General features: G+C 37.4%; 1 protein-coding gene across 2 annotated transcripts in view; it reads right to left on the reverse strand.

The window, feature by feature from the left end:
- Positions 1-15440, reverse strand: part of LOC106052142 (excitatory amino acid transporter-like) — an 83444-nt gene extending 68004 nt beyond the window's left edge. The window contains exon 1 of one of the 2 annotated variants that reach the window (XM_056034141.1): positions 15335-15440. The gene's annotated coding sequence lies outside the window, so the exon portion shown is untranslated. The remainder of the gene's footprint in view (positions 1-15334) is intronic. The other variant, XM_056034143.1, reaches the window with a different exon arrangement.
- Positions 15441-15869: the final 429 nt, after the last annotated feature.

Below are 15869 nucleotides of genomic sequence, written 5' to 3' on the forward strand. Positions count from 1 at the left end.
ATAAAGATTAATTATGTACACACACACATATATATATATATATATATATATATATATATATATATATATATATATATATATATATATATTTATATATAATTTTTTTCCGCGGGGGGGGGGGGGGGGTCAGGGGGGAATCCCCCCCCCCCCAAAACCCTCCCCGAAAAAAAATCCTGGCTACGCCCATGGAATAGCTAATAGGCTTAAATCCATTTTTTTTCAAATTAAAACATTTGCATGTAGGCCTACATATATTTGATTAAAATTTGAGATGAATAGACTAAATTTTGTATGTTCATGTGTATAAAGTATAAAGTAGATCTTGAGGTAGACGTAGATCTAAATCTACACTAATCTAGAGTTCTGTGCTGCGCATGCGTGACCTTTTTTCATGAATGAATTTATATAGGCCTATCTCAACACGGCTACGCAGCTTTAGCGAACAGAGAACGAATGTATTAAAAATGCTTTAGAAAAACAAATTTCAATGTTAATTTGATTAAAATGTGAAATGAATGGACAATAATTAGTATGTTTATGTGTTAAAGCATAAAACTATCTTGCGAAAAGAAGTTTTATAATCTTAGAGTTCAATAAGAGTTTTATTAGACCTAGGCCTAGGAATAGACTCAGTAGAGAGATGTGTTATTAATGTGTAACCATTTGGTAATGTCTAATGAAAGAATGTTCGCTAGGAAATCTGTAGTCACAGATATTCGGAACTAATTTATGTAAAAAATGCTTTTAAATAATCTAGTGGATTGGATTTAGATGTATGTTAAACGTAGCTAATGATCCTTTCACGTTATTTCTCTTTCGCTACGAAAATAAAATTAGTTTTGCGAAAATGGTTTACCCGAAGTCGATACATTCTTATCTATTAAAAACGAAAAGAGCGATAGCTTTGTTAAATAAATGGGATTATAAAGTGAACAATTAAACGAAATAATTTTTAGTACGCGATTCATGAATGAATATAGATCTAGGCCTATCTCAACTCGGCTTCGCAGCTTTCGTAAACGAATGTAGCTTTAGAAAACCAAATTTGAATGTTTATCTGATCAAAATATGAAATGAATGGACTCTAATTAATATATTTATGTGTTAAAGTATAAAACTATCTGTGCGAAGAGAAGTTTTATCATCTTAGAGTTGGATTAGAGTTTTAGATCTAGGGATGGGATTATAAAGTGAACAATTAAACGAAATAATTTTTAGTACGCGATTCATGAATGAATATAGATCTAGGACTATCTCAACTCGGCTTCGCAGCTTTTTAGCTTTAGAAAACCAAATTTGAATGTTTATTTGATCAAAATATGAAATGAATGGACTTTAATTAATATATTTATGTGTTAAAGTATAAAACTATCTGTGCGAAGAGAAGTTTTATCATCTTAGAGTTGGATTAGAGTTTTAGATCTAGGGATGGGATTATAAAGTAAACAATTAAACGAAATAATTTTTAGTACGCGATTCATTACGGTATTGTCTAATGAAAGAATGTTCGTCAGGAAATCTGTAGTCACAGATATCAGGAACTAATTTATGTAAAAAATGCTTTTGAAACACAAAATTGAAGGTTAATTTTATTATATAATGAAATCAATGGATCTTCTTTTGTATTTTCATGTGTCAAAGTAAAAAACTATCTGCGCAAAGTGTATTTCTTAAAATTAGATCTAGGTCTAAATCCTTTCTATCTTTTCTCATGTCAACATTGTAGACATGACCTAGATCCATAAAATACTATAGCTGTAATAGAGTCGGACAACTTTATTTTTTTTGAGGGTCTTAAGTTTGTTTTAGGGCTACAATACATACACTACGGTCTAAGTTGGTACCCAAGGAACATTCCTGCCTAGTTTTATCAAGATTGGTCAAGCGGTTTTGATGTCTATAAGTAACATACATCCATACATACATACATACCCCTCACATTCTACTTTATAATATAGATATGTAGCAGCCATTTTGCAATTTTTTAACACTAAGAAGGCAATAGGGGCATTAGATCCGACGTTCTCCCCTAGGAGACGTCACAAGCCTGGACTGTCTGCTCATGTGGTATCCACTCTGGACCTGTCGTTCGATGGTGACAATGATCCCGGGCTGGAATAAGCTCGATTCAAAACGCTCTCGAATAGAAGACATTTCAATACGTCTTCTCAATGCGATTCTAGCGTCTGCTATTCTTTGTCAAGTTAGAACAGTGACAGGAGCTTGTTGGGCTGAAATGTCACACTGGTTTGTTGGGCTGACATGTCACACGGGCTTGTTGGGCTGACATGTCACACTGGTTTGTTGGGTTGACATGTCACAGGGGCTTGTTGGGCTGAAATGTCACACTGGTTTGTTGGGTTGACATGTCACGGGCTTGTTGGGCTGATAGGCCACAGGGGCTTGTTGGGCTGACATGTCACACTGGTTTGTTGGGCTGACATGTCACAGGGGCGTGCTGGAGACACGTGACAGTGATTAGTTAGACTGACACGTGACAGAGGCTTGATGGATCGATACGTGACAGAGGCTTGATGGATCGATACGTGACAGTGGCTTGTTGGATCGATACATGACAGGGAATACACGCGACCATTTCTTGCTGGATCGATACGTGGCAGGGGCTTGTTCCAGACTCGTGACAAAGTATTTTTATGACATATTTAAAAAAAGATATAAGAGAGACAAACAGTGGCATGGCCATGCTGGGGGAATGCGAGTGGGGAGAATTTGAAAATCCCCCCGGATCTCCACTTGAGTGTTGGACATTTTTTTTACATGAAATATTAAATATTACGCCATTATCTCATGTCATGATTTCGAATGTCAAAATGCAGGGGCCCCTAAAGAGGTCGATTCCCCGGGCCCCCAAATGATGGCGAATCCCAAGCTACGCCACTGGTGACAAAAAAAAAAGAGGAGGCAAGTAGCTGATTAGCACACACACACAGAGTTGATATTAGGTCGACAGAAACTATCTTGTTCCTCTAAACTAGTAAGGTCTTATACTGGCACTACTGGCTCATGACTTTCAGGGCTCCAACATGAAACCTACGTTTGTCTCATTCAAAGTGTGTGCCTGACATCACGTGACAGGAATAAGCACGTGATGATGCATCCAACGTTATCTGTCACATGACATTGCAGTAGCTTTTTTTCCTCTGCTAAAATATATGCATCTCAATCAAATGCAGGCTTTGTAGACTAGACTGCTCTCAAAGCTTTGCACTCGACTCTTGCTACTAAGAAATAGTGTTATCTCTGTGTGCGTGTGTAAGATGTTAGCACTACACGTAAAAGAACGCTGCCTCCTCCTCCCCCCCCCCCCCGTAGGTGATTATCAAGCTAAAATCTACAACAAAGCTTGTGGAGCTCACTCTTACACACACACACACACACACACACACACACACACACACACACACACACACAGACACACATAAACATACACTTGCATATTTTGACACAGCATGAACTCATATGATCGTATACAGAGCGTATGTACAAAGGACGCGACGACTATTTCAACTGACTCAATCCCACCAGGCGCATCAATATGTACCCTATATTATACAGATGTTCAACTAATTTTGTTCACAGACTATGATTTCTCCATAAAAATAGGACCGCACCCCACCCACTCAGAGGGTTAGCGTGGGGAGGGCAGTAGAAGCAATCGCCCCCCCCCCACCTCACCAAAACGGCTAAGATACCAGAAGTGTAGCGATATAATATAAAAATGACATAGTAATTCTACTAATTTTGTTAAAAAACTATGATTTCTAATTAAAAGTAGGACCGCCTCCCCCCACTCAAAGGTTTTAGGTGGGAGGGGCAGTAGATGTATTCGTCCGCCACCCAATCGGCCAACAGGGGAACTAAATAATATAAAGATCGGTTAAAATATCGCCCCCCTACCGCTCCCCTCTGGTGGTTCAGTTTGAGATTGTGTTGCGCATTCTTCCATTTCCAAGAACAAATCTTTGAAAAACAAATTATTCCAGCTTGTTAGTTATTAAGTTTAAATTCATAAGCAGACTTGATGCATAAGATGACATTCGTTGTACTACTGAATTCCAGATCAGGTGGAACAGAACAAGCTCAACCTTCGTACTACCAATGGCGTGTCTGTAAATACTGTCATAACACTAATTCTATAACAATGTACTTTACTTATCAAAGACTGTTCTCCATACTTCGCCGATTTTATCAAATTTTTCACTTACGTATAAGCATGTATATTAGTAAATACGCAATAGAAAGGTTAATAAACGCAAGTCTGAATAATAATCCATTTTAATTTAATTATGAGCACAAATTTATTTATCTGTAAACGAAAAAAGGTTTACGGTTGGGGGTCGCCCAACTATAAAGGCTGAGAACTACTGGTATGTTATTAGACACCGCAAGCATTTCTTCAGGCCACCAGTTTCAGGCCTCGAGAACAATATGGTCTATCCGAAGGCTTCAATTGAATACCACACATTTAGTTTGGTATTGTGTCATCTTAATAAAAGGAACTATTAATTTGGTTTTATTGATCGTATATATGACTCCTTTTGAATGAAGAGAAACGATAGTGCTACAAAATATCATTCCTTGCTCTCTCTCTCTCTTTTGAAAAAAAAAACAAACAACATTGATGCTATTAGGACTATTATTTGAAATATTTAGAATGTGTCTAAAAGGAAGCGGAAGTGACGCTAGTCAAATTTTTAAAAAGTTAAGGGAAAAAAATGTGCTTTTAAAAAAAAAACAACAGGAAATCCTAATTTTGTGCTATTTCTATTCATACTTTATATATAGAAATGCGACCTTTTGGGGGAAATAGAGAAAATAATATACAAAGGTTTAATAGGAAACTTGTGATTTTTCTCTGAGTGGCGGGTTTCTGGCTGCGAATCCGTGTGCTAGTTCTAGAAATCTCTTGATACATAAATCAGTCATTCGGTGGCATTTTACAAAATATACTATAGATTGAAATCGCAATTGATCATTCATAGTCACTACAGAAGTTTGTTCCATTTCCTTATTTAATTTCATTATCCCCCCCCCACACACACACACACTCTCTTTGAAATTGTTTTCCCGCTCTTTTAACAGGTTATCGTTCCTCCTCGTGGCAAGTCACGTGTGTAGTGGTTAAGTCAAGTGTGTAGTGGTTAAGTCACGTGTGTAGTGGTTAAGTCAAGTGTGTAGTGTTTACACTGAAGGAGGCCATAAGTAGTGTTTACTGCATATTATATTATCCTCAGCGAAGATTTGAAAACCTTATCACATTTCTGTCTAATTAAATCTAATTACGAACACCAACGATCTCTGTCAGCTTCAATATTTCCGTTGAGAACATAAGACATGGATTTTTTTTCCTCACTCACAGAGCCCCAGTGGCAAGGCCGATAGCCTACCGGGGGGTGCTCTTGTTATCTTGGAAGCCTCCTATTGGTCATCTGCACAGGGACTCAATTTTCGGACTTGCCTGATAAAGTGAAGACACTTATTTTCAACCTATACATTTTTCCAATAAAGTCTCTGTTAGCAAGTTGCTTAAGTACATCCAACACTGATTGGTGATACCCTGTAACCCAGTTGTTTATATAGGTCATGACCCAAGTAGAGACTACTACAGACTCAGGTTAAAAGAACCGACACCAGGTTTTTAAACAGTGTCTGTAGAGGAGATTTAAAAAAAAAAGTTTGGTGGGAGTTGCCAGATAGCCAGTAGGGGGTGGGCTATTGAAATAGCAAACTGCAGAGAAAATGAAACTTCAAAGACCTACATTCGAAATGGTGAGAACATTGAAACCTTTCAAAACGAGAGCAGAGAATTATTTCAAAACTGTTGGCCTAGGATGGTCTTGCCAGAGTGGCGCTCTGTTATGATAGTACGACTGCATTCGAGAATCCGTGTTCTCATTCACAACTAAAAGTAGATTTTTTTTTCATATCTGTATCAGTGCATAGACCTATGCGGCCGCAGTTGGGCCCAGCACTTTCATAGGCCCCGCGCGAATTCTAGGTGTAAATTATTCAATTAAACGATTTTAACATATTATTAAAGGGTTCCTGAAATCCTCCCTAAATTGCTAAATTTACGAAAAAGTCATGAAAATATTTTGAAATTATTAAAATCGTCTTAAAAATCTTCTTAAAAAACAGAAAAAAATTATCATTTCGGGGTATCATTCAATTTGGAAAACGCTAATTTTACTCGCGATAAAAAAAAAGGCATTGTCAACTTTAATTTAATAAAAATGAAATAATAAGAGCGAATTTTTACCAAAATAAGAAGTTCAAATACTTTATTTACTTTAATAGTCAATGGCATATAAATATAGATCTAAATCTATATTTTGCTAGTCGATAGAAAAACTAAAAGACAGATCTAAATGTTTATCGGCCTTTTGTTGTGAAACTAATATCTAATGTAGATGGCTCGTAAAGTTAATTTGACAGTGATTTTGCATTTAGTAAAGTAGGTGAATAAAATAAGACGAATTTAGTTTCTAATACAGAATTTTAATTTTCACATATTATCCTTATCCTTAACTAGACTGGGCGCAATCCGTTTCGCATGGGCTCCGCAATCTGTAGGGTCGGCCCTGGATCCTATATAGTTAAGTATACCCTACAGACTTAACGATCTGTTTCTATGGCCGACGGTTAACGAAAATGTCACGTGGCCATCACTAAGACCAACCGCCTTTACTTTGCCAAACTATTTCAGGTACCCATTATAGTCCTTTGAAGTAATTATTACTAGTCTTCCCCCAGATTCGAACCTGATACGTTACTTTATTAGAGAAGATTATTACGTCTTACGCATTTCCTATGTCAACCTAGTCATGCATGTTAATCAGTGACTTAAATTCTGCAAAGTAGTTGGTTTTCCTGGCTGATCCAGAATACCCATTCCATCCTCTAATGGCACTAAGAAAGAAGGAGTACTTGAAAGTATTTGACCTAGAATATGGAATAAGAAATGTGCCTTTGTGTCTTTCTGATTATTTTATTCGTATTTTTTTTTCTATTTGTAAATTATGGTTCAGTGTTTTATGTATTATTGCTACTTGACGTTTTATTCTTCTCTCCTGATTTAAAAAAAAAAGTTTTCTTGATTTGAGAGGTGCCAAACAGAGGATGCATATTCTAACATTGGCCTATTATAATATGGATACTAAAAGGCCAATATTAATACTGTACTTATTTTAGCTTAGTCTGATTAAAGAAAGTAGATCATGTAGATTAAATCATTGGAAACAGTTCTTAGAGCAGTCATACCATTGATCAATATCGTTATGCTTGGCAATATCTGACGACCCATGGCACAACCAAGGTCTTAGAAGCCTGTGTGATTACAGTGGATAGTTGACCGATGCATAGGAAAACAAAACAAGGTTACCCAGGCAAGTAAAAAGGCAGGTTTCAATATTTTCAGAAAGAATATCATGATGATATTCTATCAAAAGCTTTGAATGGTCTATGATATAATGATGTCGGATTTTCAATACCTTTTTATAGTTTACGAGATTTAAACGTGACCGACGGACGGACGGACAGACAAACAACACAAAACTGATAGCGTATTTTCCGTTTTCGGGGGCCGCTAAAAATAAGAATAGCAACAAAGCTTATATTTAACAAGGAATCAATCTATGCCATATCACTCAATATTCTATATACAACATAATTAATAAATTATTAACAATTAATTATCTACCATAATTGGTTCATTTTGTAAAAATTGATTCCTTCAAGTGTTGGCTTCAACAATGAATAATTGTGCAAAATTTCAGTTTGATCCGAGAATGGGTGTCGGAGAAATAACGTTTACAAACTTTTTACCAGACAGAGTGAACTGATGTAGGCTTTGTAATAAAAATATTGGTCAGGAATATTTATACTAGTGTAGTTTACTGTTTTACTCTTTTTTTTTATTATCCCCCTTTAAAATCATCATTCGATATATTATTATAAAATTCTATTCTTTCTTTCACTAAGATGTAATCTAGAAGATAAATAATCTATAGGTCAAATGATGTAAAGGTCATCTGTTTCTTTAACACATAGTTAACGAGTGTGTCATGTGGCCAGCACAACGTCCAACCGCCTTTACTTTTTCCATACTAATCTTAGGCACCCATTAGAGGTGGGTGGACTCAGAGGCACCCTAAAGATCCAGAAATTAATATTCCCAGTCACCAGGATTCGAACCAGGGACCTTTCGTTTTGGAAGCCTAGCGCTTTATCACTCGACCACCGTGCTTCCTAATCTATAAGATAAATAAGATAAAAGGTGAAGTTGTTAGCGTGCGAGTTTACAGAAACGTTATTGATTCATTTTCTATAACATTAGAACGACATTAAGCAATTAATAAAATACACATTTCCTCAAGAATAATATAAATGATAATTGATATCTTAATCATTATATTATTATAGATGGATCGTAGGTCGTTATTATAATATTATTATTTGAATTTTCTCATATTTTATTTAAATTCATATCAAGGAGAAGTCAATTAAGTGAATGATTCAGTGAACAATTTAAAAGCCAATTTCCTGTGAGGTCAACGAAAACATCTCTTATAATGAGGTTTTCATATCGATATCACAAAATAATTCGGGTTATTAGGGCTACTAGATGTACTAAGACCATAACTGCTTTAGCGATACTAATTGGAAATGTGTTCTGATTACAAAAAGAACAATATCCCAAAGAAAACCACAAAAGTAGAAATAACAGTCTAAGGAATTCTTGAAGTGACTACAACACACACACCCACACACACACACACGGACGACTTTTATCTTGTTAGACAAGAAGTGAAGTGTCCTTTGTTTCGTATTCACAAAGACTGTATCAGCTTCTTGGAGAATGTGAAGAAACAAGAGGAAGATGTAGTCACCATGGAGCGGAAGACGGTTGTGTTTTAAATGATTGACGTCAAGGATTACTGATGACGAAATCATTGTGTCGGCCGTCGGTGATATATAAAATGTTATAGCACGATTAGGCATTAGTTATTTGTTTCGTAGAAAGGGAAAGTTTTGACTTAGAGACAATGACGCGACTAGTAAAAGCAAGACTAGGAATTTAGGAGGAATATTGAAATGTAACCAGAATACTTTTGACGGTTTTAGAAAGAGACAGTTTTTATGAACGTAGAGATTTAGCTTGACGACATTTGACGGTTCCCTTTGTTATTATTAAATTTATTCGACATTCGCTATTAGCGTCGACTAACTTACAGTGTTGACCTTTCGCCTTTGTATTGGATTTCGTTATTTGATTGTTATCGCCGTTTGACTTCATAATATATAGCGCGGAGGCGCCTAACAGTAAACAATAATACTACAAGTGTGACATATAAGTTCAATCTTCGACGTTAGAGTTACAATATACCACTTCCTCTCCTTTTCAGACTTAGAAATAAATACCTACTCAGGTGACAGTTCTGTCTACTCTATAGATGTGAAATAAATTGTTCTAAGTAGTTGGCAAATTAGTTTAATCTGTTTGAAAGATACCCACTACAGCGGGAACCCTGGTTCTGTCATGGTAAAAAAAATTCTCGGATAAATGCTTGGTTTGGAATCTAACTTTGAATGTTGTTTCTAGATCTAACTAATTTTAATGTCGCCATATTGTTGGTAGCATGGGCGTAGCCAGGATTTTTTTTCGGGGGATGGTGTTTGGGGGGGGGGATTTTTTTTCTCCCCCCCCCCGCAAATATATTTATATATATATGTGTGTGTGTGTGTAAGTTTGAGTGTGTATGTGTGTGCGTGTGTACATAATTAGTCTTTATTACATTCTGACCTGGAGTTAGTGCAAAAATTGTAGACTCCCAGCCATTGCCAGCAACGGGGTCTGGCGGGAGCGCTATTGAGCTCCCATAGCATGAGGCGGAGCTCCGCCGCCAAACACTATTTCGGTAATTGTCGGGTGAACGAAATGTCTGGTGAACGAATGGTCGCGTGAACGAAAAGTCGTGAACGATTTGTCGGTGAACGAAATGTCAGTGAACGAATTGTGGAACGGCTAAAAATTGCACACAATCTATTGTTTTAAAAATATTTAGTTTTCTGCACACCGGATGTACCAAACTAAAGCTATTTATGGATCAGCCTCCATTTTATGAAAATCTCAAATTAAAAATCATGCTTATTTCTTTCAGTCCAGAATATGAACACATATTTTTTTTCCCATAAAAAACAATTTACATACAAAGACTTCATAATCTCAAATGTAACAGATTGGACATTATTTGTTTTTTTGTAATAGAAAAGCATGGAAAGAAATGACTCTCTACGAGTCACATACCAGGCACCGCTGCTACAAACAAAACCACGTGTAGATGATATTGTGTGGGGGAGACAATGGAGGAAATAGTTCTGGAGGGGGAGATAAGACAGCAGCCCAGGACGTGAGAACGTTGGCAGTGTGTTTGGACTACCACGTGATGCCTTTCTGTTGTACAACAGTTTCAGTTATTTGTCTTACTAATACGTAAACCTTAACAGCAGACGTGTATATATGATTAGCAGACGAATTGTTGTATCAGTAATTGGGGCGGGGGGGGGGAGGTAAGGAATAACTAGCAGATGAGGCTATTTCCAGTACTGAACTTTACATTAGCCAATTTGTAATATTTGATAAAACACAGAGTATGTAAAAAAAATACTTAGCGTGACATATTTGACCTACTACAAGGCACTTAATAGTCGAGTTAATCTGTTACTAGCAAAGAATCGTTGATAATTTATTATTTGCATATATTCATTGTAAACATTATGCTTACAGAAACAAGCACTGACCTATGTGGGAAGCGTGGTCGAGAGGCGCTTGAACTTGGCTTGGCTTGGCTACCTAGAAGGGGGCTCGAGGTTCGACACCCGACTCGGGCAGAGTTGTGTTTACTGAGCCTAAAGGCAGCACGGAAAACCAACTCCTAGATACGCCCTCCCCCCACTGGTCCACAAATAAAATTGGACCAAAAGCGCTCTGAGCATGCTATAAGCATGAAAGTAGCGCAATATAAAAGCTATAATAATAATAATGTCTCCTGTGAATAATGTAATCAAATCTACGTACACGTTCCAAATGGGCTTCTCTAACACTATTCCAAAGATCAATCTGACTTGTAAATCACATGGAAATCATGAAGCCACCATTACAAATGGAACGTTGGAGATCGAGCTTTTGATGATCGTGAAATTTAGACTAAACGAGTGACACTGTTCATATATTTGCTACAGAATTAACATGCTAACATTTGAAATCATAGAAATGTCGTTGATGTCAGAGAAACATGTTAAAGGTTAATTTTTCCTAAAGTTATACTTCATCTTTGTTTGTTTGTCTGTCTGTCTGTCTGTCAGTCTCGCTCTCTGTATACATATTTATGTATTGTATTTTTATTTATTTACAACCAATAACTAAAAAAAACAAAACAAAACAACGTGTCCTCTAGTTTATATTTAAAGAGGTATGTACGATAATAGAATCCTATGGCACTGATAACTTTGTGATGCCAACTCCACATCTGTTGTTCAAGTGAAACTGTTGTCAAAATGTTTATTTTTTGTTTCCATTGCTGCTATTTGTGTTCTGTTAGGCACTAGTTGAAAACACATTTTGTTTTCGGGATAGTAAGATATTATTATAATTAACATTATTATTATTATTATTATTATTATTATTATTTATTAGTAATTGCCCAATTGCATTTAGATTAGTGAGCGCTGACTATCATTCAGTATTATACAAGTTGCTTTAATTGATATAGATGAGAGCATCTGGTAGGAGGCGGCTTCAGAATGAGACAGCTGGAGATCACTGACAAAGGCCACTTACACATTTGAGGCAAAAAACAAACAAACCCCACTGCCTAAGCCAGACGTAGACGGCGAATAGAAAATCTAAATTGATCACGGCGGATATTAGTCATGTCTGCGCTGGATGTGGTAAAGTATGTAGGTCGCAGCTGGGACTGCATAGCCTCGGACAACACTGCATTCCTCATTAATCTTCGGACTTCAAGACAAGCTCTCGCTCTCTCTCTCTCTCTCTCTCTCTAAATATATATATATATATTCTATTTATTTATTATTTATGTATATGGTTGAGTAAGCCTGCCTAGCTGTAGTTGCCCACCATGAGCTTAACTCACCCCAATTGACCCACTTTTGAACTTGATGCGGGTGTCGGTGACACAGAGTCTCCTGGGGGGACGGGGAGATGTGTGAGCATTAAGTCAGACCTATTGTTACTCACACTCTGGATCTACGCACCGCCTCACGTGCTTGGTACCACAACACATTTTCACTCGTGTCCCATTCACTCGGAAACCTGCGTGAGCACAATCTGTGACCAGCGCTCACTTTGTTGACATAATGCTTTCACCCCCCCCTTCCCCCTTCCCCAACCACTTTTCTTCCCCCCATGTGAGCTAACAATGAAACTAACCGTCAACGCTCACATATTCACGCGCATACACGTGCAGCCAGAGTTTCATGTTGAGTTTCCACTAAGAAGAAACAATATTAATCGTTGAGACTAGAACGAGGGAAGACATACAAATGTGTCGAGTTTTAGTCCAAAAAAATATTGAATTATTCAAGTCGATTGTTTTCTTCTGAGCCTAGAAGTGAAACGGCAAAAGTTGTATGAACATTCTAGACCAGTGCACAATGAATTACAATGAGATCTGAACAAAGTATGAACATTCTAGACCAGTGCACAATGAATTACAATGAGATCTGAACAAAGTATGAACATTCTAGACCAATGCACAATGAATTACAATGAGATCTGAACAAAGTATGAACATTCTAGACCAGTGCACAATGAATTACAATGAGATCTGAACAAAGTATGAACATTCAAGACCAGTGCACAATGAATTACAATGAGATCTGAACAAAGTATGCACCGAGAATAGTATGATCAAAAGTTCATTGTGAATATTAGTGCTGCACCAGAGTAGAACTTTTTACATTCTTATAAGCATTCCAGAAAATTGTAATCGTCTAACTTGATAAACAGAAAAAAATGAACAAAGATTTTTCTATGGACCATCGATGACCTGCAGGTTGACATACGTGCATTAAAAAACGACAGGAAAGTTTCTGGGTTTCAAGAAAGGATTCGAACCTCTCAAGCCATCAGTCCAATGATGTTTCATAATGATGGTTTTGATAATGATGAACCATGAATCTAGAGTATTTCTAGAGCAACCAATTAGAGTTCTTGGTCTTGGGATGAGCCACGTTCTTTGAAGCATTTAGTACGAACTGTACAAATGGTAACTGCTTAATAAAGTTATTTTGTTATTAACAATAAGAGAAATTTTTAACTTGTAAGTAATTTGTAGACAATATAAAACAGAATCGAGTGATTTCCATTCTACCTTCTACCTATAGAAATAACTTTATTATATATCTTCATCAGCGTGCTCCATGAGATGAACAGAAGTCGTTCTACGAGTGAGGCCACCAAGACGAGTCAGGCCACCAAGACGAGTCAGGCCACCAAGACGAGTCAGGCCACCAAGACGAGTCAGGGCACCAAGACGAGACAGGGCACCAAGACGAGTCAGGCCACCAAGACGAGTCAGGCCACCAAGACGAGTCAGGGCACCAAGACGAGTCAGGCCACCAAGACGAGTCAGGGCACCAAGACGAGTCAGGCCACCAAGACGAGTCAGGCCACCAAGACGAGTCAGGCCACCAAGACGCATGCTTAGTCATAAAGTAGTGTCCCACGTATTAGAACCTAAGGTTATGGTGACACAGTCGACTAGCTCAAGCTATATACAACAACAGACCTTCTTTTTCATAGAGCGAAACCCTACAATCATTAAGGAATAAGATGGTCACGTGTTCACATGTCAAACAGATACAAATTTGAATGCATACATGAAATCATTGAAGCGCTAAAAAAATATATACCCCCCCCCCCCACCTATCTACACTTTATATTGTTATTTAAACCCATAACGCAACTGGAAAAAAAATATTTAAAAAGTTACAGTAATCATTAACAAGAAGTAGGTAACAGACGGATGATTATTGTCTAAACCAAGTAGCTTGGTCCAGATGGAATGTAAGATGATGATGTAGAAGAAAGGGAAGATATAATATTGTCAAGCTGGTGCATGTCATGGCCTTCGCGCATATAGGCAGTCCAGCCGAGGTCATAAAAGGCCTGAACACTGACCTGCAACGTCGTAACCTGTGGGCAGTTTATATCACTAGCTCGTTGCCACGTCGTACAGACCTGTAACATGGCAACGAACTATTGGTCTAAACTGCACACAGGTTGTGACGTTGCTGGTCAGTGTTCAGGCCTTTTATGACGATCATTCTCGGTGCAGGGTTACGGCAGCCATCATGTTTGAGTCAGACTGCTGAATGCATGTCATTTTACATGCAAACTGAGTAACGCAGTTTGTAAAACAAAAGCCACTCAGGTACAAACAAGATATTATATAGTACTATTGACTAACATAAATTTAGAAACTAATCACGTGGTACATGCACTCCAAGGTTATCACCATCAACCCCACTCACCCCACACGGCATAGAAGGAATAGGAGAAAGATATAATAATTGAATTAAAGAAATATAAAGACCAGCTCTGACTAGGACATTACTCCCCACGTCCAAAACCAAGCATCGCCCCTCACCAACAACAAAAAAGTTTAAGACAAAATGGTGCATGCACATCATAGCGGAGCTGACCTGTTTGTATACACTGAATATGTACGCTAGAGTTCATAAAATCATTTCTTTCTCTCATAGATATAAAAACTACTATATTTAGTTCTGAATTACACGCATAAAAATCAAGAGATTTCAAAAAATATAAACACACACACAAACACTTAAGTTCGCCCACACACATCCCACTAAAAAAAAAGTAATTTTAAGATTTTTTTCCTTTTAAAAAAAAATACTTTATCGATCCATTACAATTAATCGAAATTTTACAAAGCAATGTTCTCAGTTTATTCTCATGTTTAGGTTGAAACGTAAACTATACGGACTCAATGATTTCAGGCGTTTTTTAAAAATCTTTTTATAAATCTAATCATACTCTAATTATATTTAAAATTTGATGCAGATATTTATCTATATCAAACAGTTGTGGAAGTTATCCACTATTTAAGATTTCATGCATCAAAATAGTGCATTTCATTGTAAGTTATTATGGAAAAAAATATTCTTCAATTTAAAAAAAAATAAGGGAGATAAATCTGCTCTGCGATTCTGCGTACAAGTGTGGAGTTATGCTAAAAAAAGAAAAAGATAGTAAATCTGTACTTACGAAATCCTTTGAAAAGCGTGTGGATAGCAGAGCGGACTACACCAAGGGCAGATCTCACGAGCACGAGAGTCTGCGAGTCAAGTTCCCGAATGGAATCCCACGAGTTTTGTTCCGTGTCCACGTGACCTCGTCCAGCCAATGGGTGCGAGGGATTACCCCAAGGGGATTCCCACAGCACAATGGGGGTGATGGGAGAACCGAAACGTAGTGATGTAGCGGCTCCCCCCCCCCCCCCCGTTGTACAAACGGATTTAATGAAACAGTGATAGTGAGATTTAAAAAACAAAATTGTTTTCCCTGGCTGATCCATGGACCCTTAGAGGAACAAGAAAACTGAAAGCCCAAATAAAATGACTAGGTCCATGGTTGTGAATGTTACGCAACTTTGGCATGGGTAGTTGACACAATTTTCTAGTGTTAAAAAAAAAGAGACTTTAGTCAATTAAAGATATACAGTAATTTATACTTTTTTACAGTGGCGTAGCTAGCAGTGTGCGGGTGGTGCGGGCCGCACAGGGCATCAAGTGATGAGGGG

The sequence above is a fragment of the Biomphalaria glabrata genome, chromosome 6 (assembly GCF_947242115.1).
Source record: "Biomphalaria glabrata chromosome 6, xgBioGlab47.1, whole genome shotgun sequence".
Lineage (NCBI taxonomy): Eukaryota > Metazoa > Mollusca > Gastropoda > Planorbidae > Biomphalaria > Biomphalaria glabrata.